Source organism: Ranitomeya imitator, chromosome 1 (genome assembly GCF_032444005.1).
Source record: "Ranitomeya imitator isolate aRanImi1 chromosome 1, aRanImi1.pri, whole genome shotgun sequence".
NCBI lineage: Eukaryota > Metazoa > Chordata > Amphibia > Anura > Dendrobatidae > Ranitomeya > Ranitomeya imitator.
Genome location: NC_091282.1, coordinates 344,744,848 through 344,761,109, shown reverse-complemented (window position 1 = coordinate 344,761,109; position 16,262 = coordinate 344,744,848). Strand labels below are relative to the sequence as shown.

At 45.9% G+C, this 16,262-nt stretch overlaps 1 pseudogene; it reads left to right on the top strand.

Annotated features, from left to right (window-relative positions):
- Nucleotides 1-497: 497 nt before the first annotated feature.
- LOC138657761 (uncharacterized) lies at nt 498-1,780 on the top strand (annotated as a pseudogene).
- Nucleotides 1,781-16,262: the final 14,482 nt, after the last annotated feature.

Sequence of the window (16,262 nt, the reverse complement as noted above, 5' to 3'; positions counted from 1 at the left end):
GCTCGGCTCCGCACGCCTCGTACACACTCGGCTCGGCTCCGCACACCTCGTACACACCCGGCTCTGCTCCGCACGCCTCGTACACACCCGGCTCTGCTCCGCACGTCTCGTACACACCCGGCTCTGCTCCGCACGCCTCGTACACACCCGGCTCTGCTCCGCACGCCTCGTACACACATGGCTCTGCTCCGCACGCCTCGTACACACTCGGCTACGCTCTGTGCTCCTCGTGCACACCCGGCTCTGCTCCGCATGCCTCGTACACACCCGGCTCTGCTCCGCACGCCTCGTACACACATGGCTCTGCTCCGCATGCCTCGTACACACCCGGCCAAGCTCTGTGCTCCTCGTACACACCCGGCTACGCTCTGTGCTCCTCGTGCACACCCGGCACTGCACAGTCCTGCATACAAATGAGGCCCCTGATCATATGACCCAAAATACGGCCCAGTATATGGCGGCACATTTGTGTTTGCTGCATTGCTGGTTGAGGAAGCTCGGCGGCAAGATGAGGCCCAGATGCAAGAGAGGCGTTCCAAACGAAAGCGTCGCATGTGGACCAGAGAATGGCTGCAGAAGAGGTCTGATTTGTCCCACATGCAACTTGTAAGAGAGCTTCAGGATAAGAATCCTCATGATTTCCGCAACTATCTGCGGATGTCTGAGGAATCCTTCAAACATTTACTGGAAAGAATTACTCCACTGATTCAACGGAAGGATACAGTGATGCGTGCTGCCATCCCGGCCGATGAAAGATTGGCAGTCACGCTGCGATTCCTGGCCACCGGGCGCTCGCTACAAGACTTGCATTTTTCTTCAGCCATTTCAAGGACCCTGCTCAGCGTTCTAATTCCAGAGACATGTGATGCGATTTTCCACAGTCTACGTAGCTACATGCAGTTTCCCAACACGGAGGAGGAATGGAAAAAGATTGCCTCCGATTTTGAGCAGCTTTGGCAGTTCCCAAACTGTGGTGGGGCATTGGACGGGAAACATGTCCGGATCACTCAACCACCGAACAGCGCATCCTACTTCTTTAATTATAAGGGCTATTTCAGCATCATCCTGATGGCCCTTGTTAACGCGAATTATGAATTTATAAATGTAGATGTTGGCATGAACGGAAGGGTTTCCGATGGTGGCGTTTTAGAGCACACACTCTTTGGAGAGCGTTTGAACAACTGTGAACTTCACTTGCCTCCCAACTCTGAGACTAGAGGCAACCTTAATTTTGTTTTTGCCGGTGATGAGGCCTTCCCGCTTCATCCCAATCTTATCAAACCATTCCCCAAAAAAGTCTAACAGAGGAAAGAAGAATTTTCAATTACCGCTTGTCAAGGGCACGTCGGGTTGTAGAAAATGCATTCGGTATCATGGCTAATCGCTTCAGAGTTTTCCACACGCCTATTAACATGAAGCTTGAATCGATAGACTCCGTTGTTTTGGCTTGTTGTGTGCTTCACAACTTCCTTCGCCGTCGCGATGCTTTGGCGTACAGTCCACCTGGCTTCATGGACTCTGTGGGCCTAGTAAATGGGGAAGTGCAGCTCGGTGAATGGCGCGCAAATGATCCCGCAATTGCAGGCCTTCAACCATTGTTACCTGGCAGAAACACCCACGATGCGAAGACCTGCCGAGACAACTACTGCCAATATTTTAACGGTCCTGGTGCTGTTACTTGGCAGCATCAGAACTTATAGTGGGCTACTACTGACATTTATACACTGTTTTACTTATTGTACTGATTTGTCTAATAAACTGTGTGTTTTACTTTGAAAAAGCTTTGCTCTCATTCTTTCTGCAGTAAGGGCCCGTATATACATACGTGTATTCCTATGTATACAGATACATCCATATACATCAACATTGAAATCTACACAGATACCTACATATACACATACATACTCACAGACATACAAATATAAATACCTATCTAAACATTAATACATATCCATACATGAAACCACCAACACTCCAGTCTTCCAGTGCAACCGGAGACGCTGTATTGATAATGCGTAACATTTAGAACGCAGTAGCGTCTTCAGTGTGACCTGGAGATTACAATACAGGCCGCTTCCTTCGCGAACGCAGTAGCGTCCTCTAATAACCGCGGTGACGTTGATGCGTCGTGGGCGTGGTTTACGGCGCTGATGCGTTGTGGGCGGGTTAAAGGACAGTGCTGCGGCCTTGCTTTTAACTAGTGGCGGCAAAATGGCGGCCAGGCGTCGTGCAACACCTTGGGGTGACGCAGAAGTGCGTTACCTAGTAACTGAGGTAGATGCCCGTGATTATGGGTGTCATAATCACCAAGAACATCCCGTCCTCCATAAGCAGGCTGTGCTGCGGAGGATCAGTCGGGGCCTAGCCCAGAGATTTGGAGTGCAGCGCTCCAGTACCCAGATCCGGAAGAAGCTGGCGGATCTGCAGTACAGGTCCAGTGAGCGCCTAGCCAGCATCCGGTCACAGAGCCTTCCACATCGTGGTGAGTGTTAAGATAGGTTAGCATAGTATATGGCCACGACCGTTTTTAGTGTTTCTGCTGCCCTCGTACACACCCGGCTCTGCTCCGCACGCTTCGTACACACCCGGCTCTGCTCCGCACGCCTCGTACACACCCGGCTCGGCTCCGCACGCCTCGTACACACCCGGCTCGGCTCCGCACGCCTCGTACACACCCGGCTCGGCTCCGCACGCCTCGTACACACCCGGCTCGGCACGCCTCGTACACACCCGGCTCGGCTCCGCACGCCTCGTACACACCCGGCTCGGCTCCGCACGCCTCGTACACACCCGGCTCGGCTCCGCATGCCTCGTACACACCCGGCCAAGCTCTGTGCTCCTCGTACACACCCGGCTACGCTCTGTGCTCCTCGTGCACACCCGGCACTGCACAGTCCTGCATACAAATGAGGCCCCTGATCATATGACCCAAAATACGGCCCAGTATATGGCGGCACATTTGTTACAACAGTAATTACAGTGCAGCACCTCAGGTATGTAATAATGTAATAATTTTTTTTTTTCTCCAGCAACAGCAGACCCGGAGCCCCAGCAGGAGTCAACGACAGGCTCGTCACCAACAGGGTCGCCAGCATCACTTCGTGACATGGGTGAAGCCTTGTCCCACGGTAATTCTTGCACTTCAAAAAAAAGGTCCATACAGCTCGTAAAGGATACGTCGTGTACTATGAAGTGTTGTATCTTTCCCTAGGCGGTGATACCATGGGATCCGGGTGGTCTCTTAGTTCTTCATCACCCGATTTACCCGGAAACCGTAAGTGTTAAATAACAAACACGTACATGATAGTTAGATGCATGTACAAACTAAGTTTTACCATTCCCTCCATAGAAATCCCAACATTAGAGGACCTCCAGGCATCACACAGGAGGATGATGGCGATGATGGCGACACAGGGGACACTGGCTGAGCAAGTCAAACAGCACGGAGTGATGCTGGCTCGTTTTGTGGCTGCACAACAGCAGAGCGGCAGCCATTAATTTTTTTTTTTCTTGATGGTTTTGTACCAAGTTTATTAGGTTATTGTTAGCTTTATATTGTTTATAAAAAAAAAATAACAGTTTATATCCCCTGATGTGTACGCTTTGTTAAAAACAACAAACATGTTTCATCACGCACACTCATATGTATGCATCTGTATACATGCACCCAGCCCATAACCCCGCCTACTAGACCTGCAAATAACTATATGCTGAATTCAGTAAAGCAGGCTGCAAGTTTGAATTATCAAAACAATTTTATTTATAACAATTTTTAACATAAATTAACATTTAAATTTAACTCTTTAATATAAAATAACTTAACTATACAACAATTATACTTATAACCCGAAATATTAAATGGAACTATAGTTCTTCATAATGGTTTTCACCATTCAAAAATCCTTGGCTGTTCGGAGATGATAATTGCCCAAGAAAAGAATGGGAAAACCTGGGATATTGTGGTGGAGGGGCAAGCGGCATGTTTGGATGAGATCTAAATTGACGGTGTGCTGGTGTGCCACGCATTGCCTCAGGTGTGAATTGGCTGCCATAAACAAGGATCACGGTCCATAAAACTGTGCACACTTGACCTTTCATCTAGCTGACCTGCTGCTGCTGCTTTGCTTAAAGTTTCAAAAATCACCCTCTCGGCGTGGATCCTTTGTGTGTCTTGCAGCTTCCCTAGCCGATCAGCGGCAAAGTTGGCAAAGCTGTCCACGGTACTGTTGCTCTGCTGGCTTAACATTTGCTTTGCCAAAGTGACCAACTCTGTTGATGGCGACACAGTGTCCTTTCTTCTACGACCATTGTTAATCCGCCGTGGTACATAAGCTGTGTTGGGGGTTGAGGGTGCAGGGTCTTCACTAGACCCCTCAGTAGCCTCCGCCCCGCTCGGTTCATCTCCCAGCAGGTCCTCACTGGTCGGGGTGGACAGATCATCATGCCGATCTTGCTGCAGGAACAGAAAATTAAGAATTAACCGCTTACCGGCATCGGACATACTATACCGTCCGATGCCGGCTCCCCTGCTTTGATGCAGGGCTCCGCGGTGAGCCCGCACCAAAGCCGGGACATGTCAGATGTTTTGAACAGCTGACATGTGCCCGTAATAGGTGCGGGCAGAATCGCGATCTGCCCGCACCTATTAACTAGTTAAATGCCGCTGTCAAATGCAGACAGCGGCATTTAACTACCGCTTCCGGCCGGGCGGCCGGAAATGACGTCATCGCCGACCCCCGTCACATGATCGGGGGTCGGCGATGCGTCTGGATGGTAACCATAGAGGTCCTAGAGACCTCTATGGTTACTGATCGCCCGTCGCTGTGAGCGCCACCCTGTGGTCGGCGCTCACAGCACACGTGCAATTCTGCTACATAGCAGCGATCAGCAGATCGCTGCTATGTAGCAGAGGCGATCGTGCTGTGCCTGCTTCTAGCCTCCCATGGAGGCTATTGAAGCATGGCAAAAGTTAAAAAAAAAAGTTTAAAAAAATTTGAAAAAAATAAAAAAAACATAAAAGTTTAAATCACCCCCCTTTCGCCCCAATCAAAATAAATCAATAAAAAAAATATCAAATCTACTCATATTTGGTATCGCCGCGCTCAGAATCGCCCGATCTATCAATTAAAAAAAAGTATTAACCTGATCGCTAAACAGCGTAGCGGGAAAAAAATTCGAAACGCCAGAATTACGTTTTTTTGGTCGCCGCGACATTGCATTAAAATGCAATAACGGGCGATCAAAAGAACGTATCTGCACCGAAATGCTATCATTAAAAACGTCATCTCGGCACGCAAAAAATAAGCCCTCAACCGACCCCAGATCATTAAAAATGGAGACGCTACGAGTATCGGAAAATGGCGCAATTTTTTTTTATTTTTTTTTTAGCAAAGTTTGGAATTTTTTTTCACCACTTAGATAAAAAATAACCTAGTCATGTTTGGTGTCTATGAACTCGTAATGACCTGGAGAATCATAATGGCAGGTCATTTTTAGCATTTAGTGAACCTAGCAAAAAAGCCAAACAAAAAACAAGTGTGTGATTGCACTTTTTTTGCAATTTCACCGCACTTGGAATTTTTTCCCGTTTTCTAGTACACGACATGCTAAAACCAATGATGTCGTTCAAAAGTACAACTCGTCCCGCAAAAAATAAGCCCTCACATGGCCAAATTGACAGAAAAATAAAAAAGTTATGGCTCTGGGAAGGAGGGGAGCGAAAAATGAACACGGAAAAACGAAAAATCCCCCGGTCATGAAGGGGTTAAGTGGAGGAACTAGTAGTACAGGATAGGATTTTTTCATTCAACGGTATGAGCACTGAGTGGGGCAAAAAAGTAAAGGATTGTACTTATCTGAAGTGGAAGGGATAACTTGGAGAAAATGCAGCATAATAAAAGAGGGAAAAACTTAGTTACTATTTTCTACTCGACTATGGCATGAGAGACCAAGTTTTAAAGCTTTTTACAGGGAAGCAAGCAAAGAAGGTACTTACATCTCCAACAGGGGTGTCAGTCGGGATCACAGTGTCTTCATCCAGGGTCTGCCGCATTGAAGATGCCATTGTGCGCGGGAGCTCCTGGTCACGGGTGAAGCCAAGCAAGTCAAAGTACCATAACGATGGCACATAAACCTCGTCTGTGGCGGCACCAGACTTCTTTGACCTCACCACCTTGTTGAGCTCCTTTTTATAAACTGTGCGTAGACCCTGGATCTTTTTCCGGACTACACTCTCATCCACCTTCTCGCTGGGGTTATGCTGCTTAAACAGAGCAACAAGTTTGGCAAATGCCTCCCTCTCCTTATTTCTGTTGCTGTAGTCAGCGGATTTAATCTGCCAAAGGCAGGGCAGGGATCGATACATCTCAATTAATTCCCGTACAAATTCCTCGGTATTGAAAGACATCTGAAAGAAAGGATAGCATACAGTGAGCATATATGGAAAATTTTAAACAACATTTTGAAAAGAGTTATGTATGAGCCACACTACTGTGAATGTAAAATAGAGAACAATGCGCCTGGACTGCTAATAATCTCTGCCAGTCTGCAGTCCCTCCTTCCAATAGTCCTCCACTGACCACACCAATGCTGCCTGTGTACCCCTGCCATGCAAATGGAACCGGCATAGAGCCAAATTTATTATTTAAAAAATAAGGCCTAGTAACCCTGTCTGCGGTCACTCTGTGCCCACGAGACTACCTAAAATGGCTCCATGTGCAAAAGTATATATACACAGATACCAACAAAGCACTCCCTCCCTCCTTCCAGAGCAAAGATAGCAGATTAATAGGTGCCCTAAGGGAATGGAAAGGGAATGGAAACGCATTTGAGACCCCAAATGATACCTACCGTGCACAAAGTATAGATATCTGAAGAACCGTTGAAGAATAGAAACGAATAGAAGTCGCAGGCCGGAGAACTCTACAACGATCTGCAATCCACCACGCGCTCAGGAACAAAGGACGGAAGAGCTATCGTGTCGCCTCATATGGCTAGGCCGCCGACCAATCAGAACGCAGTAGCGACCACCAATCGTAACTGAATGGGGGCGGAAAAGGCAACGCAAAGGCACGCCTGTGTGACTACAACGTCACACAAGACGTCCCTCATCGAGGTCTGTATCGTTATCATAGCAGCCATGTGACAGGGTCACAACGACCAACGACATCGTTGTACAGGTCGCTACAGGTCGCCGCATCGCTGCTGCGTCGTTGAGAAGATCGCACTGTTTGACATCTCACCAGCGATCTCATAGCGACGCAGCAACGATCCCGGACAGGTCGTATCGTTGTCGGGATCGCTTAAGCGTCGCTATGTGTGACAGGGCCTTTAGACAGTCCGCCTGAATTTTCAAGTACGGATCTTTAATAGAAAGGGCCTGAATTTCACCTATGCATCTTGCTGCTAGGAAGACTGTTGTGAATTCTGTGATCAAGCTCCCTCCTGTGGTCACGAGTGGTACTGTGGCTTCTGAGTTTCCTTCCTCAGGTGATGAGGTTAAGTCGTTAGGTGCTGCTCTATTTAACTCCACCTAGTGCTTTGATCCTGGCCTCCAGTCAATGTTCTAGTGTTGGTCTTGCTTCCTCCTGGATCGTTCCTGTGGCCTGTCTGCTCAGCATTAGCTGGGTTCTGCTTGTGTTGCTTATTTTCTGTCCGGCTTGCTTTTTTGGTTTTGCTTGCTTGCTGGAGGCTCTGGGATGCAGAGGGAGCGCCTCCGTACCGTTAGTCGGTGCGGAGGGTCTTTTTGCCCCTCTGCGTGGTTGTTTGTAGGTTTTTGTGTTGGCCGCGGGGCTATCTTTCCTGTCCTCGGTCTGTTCAGTGGGTCGTTAAATAAATAGGGCAGCACACTGCAGCGCCAAAACATGCAAACTTGAAAAAACGAAATTTGAACTGCATTACTGCACTAGAAATATGAAAAATGAGAGCTTATAGCGCACAAAAATGGCCAATTTTATGTGTACCTCGTAGCCACGTTAAGGCATCTCTCTTATACGAGGTCCTACGTTTGACCTACCTCACTGAGAATAAACGTCTCCATCTGAATGGGTACATGTGAAACCTCTTCTTGGACTCAAATTCTCTCTCTATGTGGAGGGGTATTGGACCTACTATAATTAAAACACCTGAAGCTAGGAGGCGGGGAGTGCACAATCAGAAGGCTAGAGAATACATTTCAAAAACCTGATCTGCACATCCAAACATAGACTGAGTGTGAACAGGTGCTGAACCCAGAGTCGCCAACTCGTATATAGTTAAATAAATAGGGCAGCACACTGCAGCGCCAAAACATGCAAACTTGAAAAAACGAAATTTGAACTGCATTACTGCACTAGAAATATGAAAAATGAGAGCTTTTAGCGCACAAAAATGGCCAATTTTATGTGTACCTCGTAGCCACGTTAAGGCATCTCTCTTATACGAGGTCCTACGTTTGACCTACCTCACTGAGAATAAACGTCTCCATCTGAATGGGTACATGTGAAACCTCTTCTTGGACTCAAATTCTCTCTCTATGTGGAGGGGTATTGGACCTACTATAATTAAAACACCTGAAGCTAGGAGGCGGGGAGTGCACGATCAGAAGGCTAGAGAATACATTTCAAAAACCTGATCTGCACATCCAAACATAGACTGAGTGTGAACAGGTGCTGAACCCAGAGTCGCCAACTCGTATATAGTTAAATAAATAGGGCAGCACACTGCAGCGCCAAAACATGCAAACTTGAAAAAACGAAATTTGAACTGCATTACTGCACTAGAAATATGAAAAATGAGAGCTTTTAGCGCACAAAAATGGCCAATTTTATGTGTACCTCGTAGCCACGTTAAGGCATCTCTCTTATACGAGGTCCTACGTTTGACCTACCTCACTGAGAATAAACGTCTCCATCTGAATGGGTACATGTGAAACCTCTTCTTGGACTCAAATTCTCTCTCTATGTGGAGGGGTATTGGACCTACTATAATTAAAACACCTGAAGCTAGGAGGCGGGGAGTGCACGATCAGAAGGCTAGAGAATACATTTCAAAAACCTGATCTGCACATCCAAACATAGACTGAGTGTGAACAGGTGCTGAACCCAGAGTCGCCAACTCGTATATAGTTAAATAAATAGGGCAGCACACTGCAGCGCCAAAACATGCAAACTTGAAAAAACGAAATTTGAACTGCATTACTGCACTAGAAATATGAAAAACGAGAGCTTTTAGCGCACAAAAATGGCCAATTTTATGTGTACCTCGTAGCCACGTTAAGGCATCTCTCTTATACGAGGTCCTACGTTTGACCTACCTCACTGAGAATAAACGTCTCCATCTGAATGGGTACATGTGAAACCTCTTCTTGGACTCAAATTCTCTCTCTATGTGGAGGGGTATTGGACCTACTATAATTAAAACACCTGAAGCTAGGAGGCGGGGAGTGCACGATCAGAAGGCTAGAGAATACATTTCAAAAACCTGATCTGCACATCCAAACATAGACTGAGTGTGAACAGGTGCTGAACCCAGAGTCGCCAACTCGTATATAGTTAAATAAATAGGGCAGCACACTGCAGCGCCAAAACATGCAAACTTGAAAAAACGAAATTTGAACTGCATTACTGCACTAGAAATATGAAAAATGAGAGCTTTTAGCGCACAAAAATGGCCAATTTTATGTGTACCTCGTAGCCACGTTAAGGCATCTCTCTTATACGAGGTCCTACGTTTGACCTACCTCACTGAGAATAAACGTCTCCATCTGAATGGGTACATGTGAAACCTCTTCTTGGACTCAAATTCTCTCTCTATGTGGAGGGGTATTGGACCTACTATAATTAAAACACCTGAAGCTAGGAGGCGGGGAGTGCACGATCAGAAGGCTAGAGAATACATTTCAAAAACCTGATCTGCACATCCAAACATAGACTGAGTGTGAACAGGTGCTGAACCCAGAGTCGCCAACTCGTATATAGTTAAATAAATAGGGCAGCACACTGCAGCGCCAAAACATGCAAACTTGAAAAAACGAAATTTGAACTGCATTACTGCACTAGAAATATGAAAAATGAGAGCTTTTAGCGCACAAAAATGGCCAATTTTATGTGTACCTCGTAGCCACGTTAAGGCATCTCTCTTATACGAGGTCCTACGTTTGACCTACCTCACTGAGAATAAACGTCTCCATCTGAATGGGTACATGTGAAACCTCTTCTTGGACTCAAATTCTCTCTCTATGTGGAGGGGTATTGGACCTACTATAATTAAAACACCTGAAGCTAGGAGGCGGGGAGTGCACGATCAGAAGGCTAGAGAATACATTTCAAAAACCTGATCTGCACATCCAAACATAGACTGAGTGTGAACAGGTGCTGAACCCAGAGTCGCCAACTCGTATATAGTTAAATAAATAGGGCAGCACACTGCAGCGCCAAAACATGCAAACTTGAAAAAACGAAATTTGAACTGCATTACTGCACTAGAAATATGAAAAATGAGAGCTTTTAGCGCACAAAAATGGCCAATTTTATGTGTACCTCGTAGCCACGTTAAGGCATCTCTCTTATACGAGGTCCTACGTTTGACCTACCTCACTGAGAATAAACGTCTCCATCTGAATGGGTACATGTGAAACCTCTTCTTGGACTCAAATTCTCTCTCTATGTGGAGGGGTATTGGACCTACTATAATTAAAACACCTGAAGCTAGGAGGCGGGGAGTGCACGATCAGAAGGCTAGAGAATACATTTCAAAAACCTGATCTGCACATCCAAACATAGACTGAGTGTGAACAGGTGCTGAACCCAGAGTCGCCAACTCGTATATAGTTAAATAAATAGGGCAGCACACTGCAGCGCCAAAACATGCAAACTTGAAAAAACGAAATTTGAACTGCATTACTGCACTAGAAATATGAAAAATGAGAGCTTTTAGCGCACAAAAATGGCCAATTTTATGTGTACCTCGTAGCCACGTTAAGGCATCTCTCTTATACGAGGTCCTACGTTTGACCTACCTCACTGAGAATAAACGTCTCCATCTGAATGGGTACATGTGAAACCTCTTCTTGGACTCAAATTCTCTCTCTATGTGGAGGGGTATTGGACCTACTATACTTAAAACACCTGAAGCTAGGAGGCGGGGAGTGCACGATCAGAAGGCTAGAGAATACATTTCAAAAACCTGATCTGCACATCCAAACATAGACTGAGTGTGAACAGGTGCTGAGTGTGGCCATTTTTGTGCGCTAAAAGCTCTCATTTTTCATATTTCCAGTGCAGTAATGCAGTTCAAATTTCGTTTTTTCAAGTTTGCATGTTTTGGCGCTGCAGTGTGCTGCCCTATTTATTTAACTATATACGAGTTGGCGACTCTGGGTTCAGCACCTGTTCACACTCAGTCTATGTTTGGATGTGCAGATCAGGTTTTTGAAATGTATTCTCTAGCCTTCTGATCGTGCACTCCCCGCCCCCTAGCTTCAGGTGTTTTAATTATAGTAGGTCCAATACCCCTCCACATAGAGAGAGAATTTGAGTCCAAGAAGAGGTTTCACATGTACCCATTCAGATGGAGACGTTTATTCTCAGTGAGGTAGGTCAAACGTAGGACCTCGTATAAGAGAGATGCCTTAACGTGGCTACGAGGTACACATAAAATTGGCCATTTTTGTGCGCTAAAAGCTCTCATTTTTCATATTTCTAGTGCAGTAATGCAGTTCAAATTTCGTTTTTTCAAGTTTGCATGTTTTGGCGCTGCAGTGTGCTGCCCTATTTATTTAACTATATACGAGTTGGCGACTCTGGGTTCAGCACCTGTTCACACTCAGTCTATGTTTGGATGTGCAGATCAGGTTTTTGAAATGTATTCTCTAGCCTTCTGATCGTGCACTCCCCGCCTCCTAGCTTCAGGTGTTTTAATTATAGTAGGTCCAATACCCCTCCACATAGAGAGAGAATTTGAGTCCAAGAAGAGGTTTCACATGTACCCATTCAGATGGAGACGTTTATTCTCAGTGAGGTAGGTCAAACGTAGGACCTCGTATAAGAGAGATGCCTTAACGTGGCTACGAGGTACACATAAAATTGGCCATTTTTGTGCGCTAAAAGCTCTCATTTTTCATATTTCTAGTGCAGTAATGCAGTTCAAATTTCGTTTTTTCAAGTTTGCATGTTTTGGCGCTGCAGTGTGCTGCCCTATTTATTTAACTATATACGAGTTGGCGACTCTGGGTTCAGCACCTGTTCACACTCAGTCTATGTTTGGATGTGCAGATCAGGTTTTTGAAATGTGTTCAGTGGGTCGGGCCTCACTTTGCTGGATCTGTTTCATCTCTGTGTTTGTGTTTTCATCTTGCTTGCAGTCATTGTGTGTGGGGGGCTGCCTTTTCCTTTGGGGAGTTTCTCTGAGGCAGGGTGGGCTTGTTTTTCTGTCTTCGGGGCTGGCTGGTTTCTCGGGCTGTGCCGAGTTGCATGGGGAGCGTTGGGCGCGGTCCACGGCTACCTCTAGTGTGGTTTGATAGGTTTAGGGATTGCGGTCGGCGGAGTTTCCACGTCTCAGAGCTCGTCCTATGTTTTGTGGGTTTTGTCAGGTCACTTGTGTGCTCTGAACTTCAAGGTCCATTGTGGTTCTGAATTACCTATTCATAACAGTACTGGAGGCCCAAAGTACTATGCTTCTCAATAGAGGGAAAAAAGAAGTTCTGAGACCATTTTTTTTCTTTGCACTGTGTTTTGCCTTTTTTTTCCCCTAGACATTTGAGTGGTTCAGGACACAGGTGTGGTGATGGACATTAAAGGTCTGTCTTCATGTGTGGATCTTCTCACTGCAAGAGTACAAAATATTTAAGACTTTGTGGCTCAGAATTCTATGTTAGAACCAAGAATTCCTATTCCTGATTTGTTTTCTGGAGATAGAGCTAAATTTCTGAGTTTCAAAAATAATTGCAAACTGTTTCTGGCGTTGAAACCTCGCTCCTCTGGTGACCCAGTTCAACAAGTTAAGATCATTATTTCTTTATTACGTGGCGACCCTCAAGACTGGGCATTTTCCCTTGCGCCAGGAGATCCTGCATTATGTAATATTGATGCGTTTTTTCTGGCGCTCGGATTACTGTACGATGAACCTAATTCAGTGGATCAGGCAGAGAAAAATTTGCTGGCTCTGTGTCAGGGTCAGGATGAGATAGAGATTTATTGTCAGAAGTTTAGAAAGAGGTCTGTGCTCACTCAATGGAATGAATGTGCTTTGGCAGCAATCTTCAGAAAGGGTCTCTCTGAAGCCCTTAAGGATGTCATGGTGGGATTTCCTATGCCTGCTGGTCTGAATGAGTCTATGTCTTTGGCCATTCAGATCGGTCGACGCTTGCGTGAGCGTAAATCTGTGCACCATTTGGCGGTATTATCTGAGCATAAACCTGAGCCTATGCAGTGCGATAGGACTTTGACCAGAGCTGAAAGACAAGAACACAGACGTCAGAATGGGCTGTGTTTCTACTGTGGTGATTCCACTCATGCTATCTCCGATTGTCCTAAGCGCACTAAGCGGTTCGCTAGGTCTGCCACCATTGGTACGGTACAGTCGAAATTTCTTTTGTCCGTTACTTTGATTTGCTCTTTGTCGTCCTATTCTGTCATGGCATTTGTGGATTCAGGCGCTGCCCTGAATTTGATGGACTTGGAGTGTGCTAGGCGCTGTGGGTTTGTCTTGGAGCCCTTGCAGTGACTTATTCCATTGAGAGGAATTGATGCTACGCCTTTGGCCAAGAATAAGCCTCAGTATTGGACCCAGCTGACCATGTGCATGGCTCCTGCGCACCAGGAGGATATTCGCTTTCTGGTGTTGCAAAATCTGCATGATGTGGTCGTGTTGGGGTTGCCATGGCTACAAGTCCATAACCCAGTATTAGATTGGAAATCAATGTCTGTGTCCAGCTGGGGTTGTCAGGGGGTACATGGTGATGTTCTATTTCTGTCTATCTCATCATCCACCCCTTCTGAGGTCCCAGAGTTCTTGTTTGATTACCGGGATGTATTCGATGAGCCCAAGTCCAATGCCCTACCTCCGCATAGGGATTGTGATTGTGCTATCGAGTTGATTCCTGGTAGTAAGTTTCCTAAGGGTTGACTGTTTAATTTATCTGTACCTGAGCACGCCGCTATGCGGAGTTACGTAAAAGAATCCTTGGAGAAGGGTCATATTCGGCCGTCGTCGTCGCCATTGGGAGCAGGGTTCTTTTTTGTGGCCAAGAAGGATGGTTCGCTGAGACCTTGTATTGATTACCGCCTTCTAAATAAAATCACGGTCAAATTTCAGTACCCCTTGCCGCTGCTATCTGATTTGTTTGCTCGGATTAAGGGGGCTAGTTGGTTCACCAGGATAGATCTTCGTGGTGCATATAATCTTGTGCGTATTAAACGGGGCGATGAATGGAAAACTGCATTTAATACGCCCGAGGGCCATTTTGAGTACCTAGTTATGCCATTCGGACTTGCCAATGCTCCATCAGTATTTCAGTCCTTTATGCATGACATCTTCCGAGAGTACCTGGATAAATTCCTGATTGTATACTTGGATATTTTGGTCTTCTCGGATGATTGGGAGTCTCATGTGAAGCAGGTCAGAATGGTGTTCCAGGTCCTGCGTGCTAATTCTTTGTTTGTGAAGGGATCAAAGTGTCTCTTTGGTGTTCAGAAGGTTTCATTTTTGGGGTTAATTTTTTCCCCTTCTACCATCGAGATGGACTCTGTTAAGGTCCAGGCCATTTATGATTGGACTCAGCCGACATCTCTGAAGAAGCACATGAAGAGAAGGACAGCACCATAGCAATTGTGAAAAAACAGCTCCAGTATTTATTCTGCCATCTGCAACGTTTCGGTCCGTGGACCTTTTTCAAGCATAGTGAAAGGACAATACAACCACCATTATATACCCTTAGGCCAAACCCATTAATTAACAAACAACCAATGGTGTGGCTCCATACACCTGGAAAAAATACATCATAGTGCAACATACATATACACATATAAAAACAGTCCCACATTGCCAGCCCCCTATATATACTAGCCGCTAACATGGTCCAACTACCTCTGATCGCTCGCCGCTATTGTATCACACTCATAAATCCCCAATAAGTCCCCAAAGTCCACAATGTAAACAAATATCACTCGCACCAATCCGGGTACTGCATCCACGATCGTCATGGCATTGAGGGCGTGTTCAGAACAGGGTATATAATGGTGGTTGTATTGTCTTTTCACTATGCTTGAAAAAGGTCCACGGACCGAAACGTTGCAGATGGCAGAATAAATACTGGAGCTGTTTTTTCACAATTGCTGATATGGATATATGTGCTGGTACGAGCAATGGTGAACCAGCGTCTGCCTGTTTTTATTACACCGATGAGGATGCTGCAAGGATCATATTGGACGCTGAGGCTGACAACTCATATTTAAAACAGCCCTCTATTGAAATGCTGAAAAAAAGATGGGAGGCTCAAAGGAAGAAAATCATCTCATTAGAGTTGCATGCTGGAACGTTGGTAGAGTACTTTAAGGCCAAGAGAATCCCTAGGGGATTAAGGCCTAATTTGAGACCTACCCTGATGCCAGGCAATGTGCAATTCTGCGCTAAATTTGAAGCGATTGGCAATAAATATGCCTTTGACATCATGCTATTGAATATAGAATTCCTGAGGAAAGAGATTGAGACTTTAAAAACTAAGCAGGATGAGACAAAAAATGCTATCCTGTCGATCACCTCAGCTGATGACTTGGGTCACATTAACTCCAAGATGGAAGAAAATCTGTCCAAATTTAAAACAGGACTGGAGGATGTTAAAAGATCCAAATGGTTTAGAGATATGGACGATTACAGCAATGGCAGAATTTACGGCTGGCAATTCAGGTACCCTGCGCCGAATAGATCTACAACAGGACCTGGACGCCCTAGAAGTGCTCCAAAAAGAACGAGGAGGCCTCGGAGAGGGGCAAATGCGCAAGCGGCTTTTGGCTTTACAGGTGGTGAGTCTGACTCTACGGACGAAGGCGGTGTAACGATTTTGGATACAACTCGTTTTTTAGCCAAGGAGACGGTGACATCCCAAGAAGACGGGGGGGCCACAGGGGTGGCAGGAAACACAGGAAGAGGGGACCAAGGCTCGGTAACGAGGTCCAAAATGAGGAAGAAATAAGTGAGATTCCCTCTTTGGTGGTAAATATCTCTTCATTAACTCTCACAAACTTACAAATTAAGGTGCTCTCTAGAGGGCTTTCTTTTTGCCCTAC